The sequence below is a fragment of the Gossypium raimondii genome, chromosome 6 (genome assembly GCF_025698545.1).
Source record: "Gossypium raimondii isolate GPD5lz chromosome 6, ASM2569854v1, whole genome shotgun sequence".
In the NCBI taxonomy this organism is placed as follows: domain Eukaryota; kingdom Viridiplantae; phylum Streptophyta; class Magnoliopsida; order Malvales; family Malvaceae; genus Gossypium; species Gossypium raimondii.
Window position 1 is genome coordinate 7,378,054 of NC_068570.1, and position 4,670 is coordinate 7,382,723.

Below are 4,670 nucleotides of genomic sequence, written 5' to 3' on the forward strand. Positions count from 1 at the left end.
TGCTATTTGATAATTTATTTTGTATAAAGCCATTGATGTTGGCTAATATTGATCAAGTTATATGTTCATGATGATGCATTTTGTGGATGTGCAAGCTTGCATGACTTGATCAAAAAGTTTTTTTTTAAAACTAAAATATATATAAGTCTTGGTTTTGTACGATTGCATGTGTTTATGTTCTGGTAATGCCTCGTACCCTGTTCCAGCGTCAAACACAGGTAAGGGGTGTTACATTTTAGTGGTATCAGAGCTATGATTTAGTCGGTTCTCGGACTAACATAATGTGTGTGAAAGTCTATCTATACATGCCATAAATATACTATGATAGTGTGATGACTTCTAACAATTTAAATTGTGTTTTTTATATAGTAAATGGATCCCGACCGAGCTGTAGTTGATGACGTAGAGAGTAATACGCCGGATCCCACGCAAGGGACCGCCCCAATGGATAGTACACCTAAAACACATAGTTAGGGAGATAGGGCTCGAGAAGCTTTCCTCCATATGATGAATAATTGGTATACAAAATTAGTTCAAGCGAATCCGAATGCTCAACCTACTCCACCCTTTCCTATTCCCCAACCGGTCCCTGTAGCTCCTCAAGGTGTTGATTTGGTAAGATTGAATAAGCCTCCAGTTGATAAAATCTGAAAGAAAGGGGCTGGAGAATTCAGGGCTAATATAGAAGATGATCCCGAGAAAGTAGAGTTTTGGCTTGAGAATTCTATTCGGGTATTTGATGAGCTATCTTGTACTCCCGAAGAATGCTTGAAATGTGCTATATCTTTACTGAGAGATTCAGCATATCATTGGTGGAAGACACTGGTATCCGTGGTTCTGAAAGAAAGGGTTACATAGGATTTCTTCCAGGAGGAATTCAGAAAGAAGTACATAAGCCAACGGTTCATTGATCAAAAGCGCAAAGAGTTTCTCGAGTTAAAGCAGGGTTGACTATCTGTGGCAGAATACGAAAGAGAGTTTGTTAGACTCAGTAAATATGCTTAGGAGTGTGTGTCTACAGAGGCTATCATGTGTAAGAGATTCGAGGATGGGTTAAATGAAGACATCAGACTATTAGTTGGGATTTTAGAACTAAAAGAATTTGTGGTACTGGTTGATCGAGCTTGCAAAGCTGAAGAACTGAACAAAGAAAATAGAAAAGCTGTGATTGAGGCCCGAGATGCAAGAAAAAAGGCCAATGAGTAAGTCATTTCAATCTCAGTCAAAGAAGCCCAAAGAGATGAATCCTCGAATAACTGTTTCAGCTGTGTATTCGCACAGAGACCATGGGAGATCATATTCGGGTTCTAAAGCTCAAGCTACTTCAATGGAAAGTGTGGGTAATGTGAAGCCTAATAAACCCGAGTGTTAGCATTGTGGTAGGCGAGATTTTGGTGAGTGTTGGTCAGTTAGCCGAGCTTATTTTAAGTATGGTTCTCGAGAGCACTACATTAAAGATTTCCCTGAGAAGGTTGAAGAAGAAAAATTTCAGAGTGTTAGACCGGGTAATACTACCAGCAGAGGTAAACCCCCGAGAAATACCGGAAGCGAAGCTAACAGTAAAAGTGTGGTGAAAGATTCGGCTGTGAGATCAGAAGCTAGAGCACCTGCTAGAGCTTATGCCGTATGTGTTTGTGAGGAGGCGTCATCTCTCGATGTGATTACTGGTACATTCTCTCTCCATGATACTACTGTTATTGCATTGATTGACCCCGGATCTACTCATTCCTATGTTTGTGTGAATTTGGTATCTAGTAAGAATTTACTTGTTGAGTTTACTAAATTTGTGATTAAAGTGTCAAATCCTTTAGGCAAATATGTGTTAGTTGATAAGGTTTGCAAGAATTGTTCTTTGATGATTCAAGGTAACTATTTTTAGGCTAATCTGATGTTGTTACCATTTGATGAGTTTGATGTTATTTTGGGTATGGATTGGTTGACATTACATGATGCTCAGGTAAATTGTAAACAGAAAACCCTTGAGTTGAAATGTGAAAATGGTGAGATTCTTTAGGTAGAAATAGATGAATCAAATAAATTGCCTATGGTGATCTCTCACATGTCTGCTCAGAAATACATGTGAAAAGGGTGTGAAGCTTATCTTGTCTATGTGTTGAATACTGGGATGTCTGAGTCGAAGCTTGAATCAGTGCCAGTAGTCTGTGAGTTTCCGGACGTATTTCTAAAAGAATTGCCTGGGTTGCCTCCAATTAGAGAGATTGAATTTGCTATTGATTTGTTACCTGGGACTGCACCGATCTCTATTGCTCCGTATAGAATGGCATCGACTGAATTGAAAGAATTAAAAGCTTAGTTGTAAGAGTTGACATATAAAGAATTAGTGAGACCGAGTTTTTATCCCTGGGGTGCTCCCGTATTATTTGTGACGAAGAAAGACAGCTCTATGAGACTTTTTATTGACTATTGTCAGCTCAACAAAGTGACTGTAAAGAACAAGTATCTGTTGCTAAGAATTGATGATTTATTCAACCAGTTGAAAGGGGCAACAATGTTTTCAAAGATCGATTTGAGATCCGGTTACTATTAATTGAGAGTTAAAGAGTCAGATGTGCCAAAAATAGTTTTCAAAACGAGGTATGGACACTATGAATTTCTTGTGATGCCTTTCGGTTTAACTAATGCTCCGGCTATTTTTATGGGCTTGATGAACCGAATTTTCTAACCGTATTTGGATAAGTTTGTGGTTATGTTCATAGACGATATTTTGATTTATTCTCAAGATGAATCCGAGCAGGTTGAACACTTGAGAATAGTGTTGCAGATTCTGAGAGAGAAGAAATTGTTTGCTAAATTAAGTAAAAGAGAGTTTTGGCTTTGTGAGGTCGAATTCTTGGGACACATAGTTTCGGGTGATGGTATTTGGATTGATCCGAGCAAAATTTTGGCAATTGTTGATTGGAAACTGCCGAAGAATGTAACCAAGGTTAGAAGCTTTTTGGGCTTAGCCGGGTATTATCGACATTTTGTTGAGGGATTTTCGATGATTGCTACTCCTATGACTAATTTGTTGCAAAAGAATGTAAAGTTTGAATGGACAAAAAATTGTCAGTAAAGTTTCGAGAAGTTGAAAGCACGATTGACTGAAGCACCGGTTTTGGTGCAACCTGAGTTGGGGAAAGATTTTGTGATATATAGTGATGCGTCATTGAATGGTCTTGGGTGTGTGTTGATGCAAGATGGCAAACTGGTAGCTTATGCCTCGAGATAGCTAAAACTGCATGAGAAGAACTATCCGACGCATGATTTGGAATTGGCCGCCATCGTCTTTGCTTTAAAGATTTGGCGTCATTATTTGTATGGTGAGAAATGCCGAATCTTTACCGATCATAAAAGTTTGAAGTATTTGATGAATCAAAAGGATTTAAATTTGCGATAACAGAGGTGGCTTGAATTATTGAAAGATTATAAGCTAGTAATTGATTATCATCCGGGGAAAGCGAATGTAGTCGTAGATGCCTTGAGTAGAAAATCCTTGTATGCTTTGAGAGCTATGAGTACAAGTTTGACATTGTCTGATGATGGTTTGATATTGGCTGAGTTGAAGGCTAGACCGTTATTCCTTCAGCAGATTTGTGAAGCTTAGAAGAATGACAGGGAATTGCAAGCTAAAAGAGCTCAGTGTGAATCGGGTAGTGATTCAGATTTTTAGATCGATTCAGAAGATTGTTTGATGTTCCGAGACAGGATATGTGTACTGAAGAATGTATTTCATGTGTCGATGTTGCGACGCTATCGTTCTGATCCTTAACATGTAATTTCTCTGACAGAGATTAAGATTCAACCGGATATGACCTATGACGAGGAACCGATAAAAATTTTGGCTCGGGAAGTGTTGTGGCAAAGACATAGAGTAGAAGAGGCTACGTGGGAACCGGAGGAAGCCATGAGAAAACAGTACCCAAACCTCTTTTTTTGTAAGATTTCGGGGACGAAAATCCCTAAATGGGGAAAGTTGTAACAGCACGATTTAGGGCTTAAATGGAATAGTGGTTTTGAAACCATAAATTTGAACTAGAAAAATTTATTGCAATTAAGTTTTAATATTTACTGTGTGATTGAATGACTGTGTGAAATTTTCGTTATGAAATTCTATCGATTAGGTACCCAATTTGATGATTAGGACTAAATTACAATAGGTGAAAAATGTGTGTTCTAGTTCATAAAGGTACTTGTTTGTAATGGGTTTTTAAAGTGGAGGTCCTTAAATAGTAATTAGACCACTATACTTTAGTTTGGACAAAATACCCAAAGAAGGATAAAATACCATAGTTTCTAATGAAGGGCATTTAGGTCATTTGGTTAATAAAAGAAATAAGAAAAGGGAAAATAAGGCCAAAATTGTGTCCATCTTCTCCATGCTTGGTTGAATTTTTCTAAGTCTCCATAGCTAGGGTTTTTCAAGCTTCCAAGCTTAATATTAAGTGCATCCTAGCCCCTTTCTTAATGTTCTTTACATTTTTGAGATCCTCGTAACTCGATTTAGCTATTTCTACTATTATTTTGAACTAGGGTTTGTGTTTAAAAATTTACACATGGATGAAATGCATGTGTTTTGATTTGTGTTTAAAAATTTACACATGGATGAAATGCATGTGTTTTGATGTTTTATAGAAGAATATGAAAGTTTGGGGTGTGATAAACAACTTTTA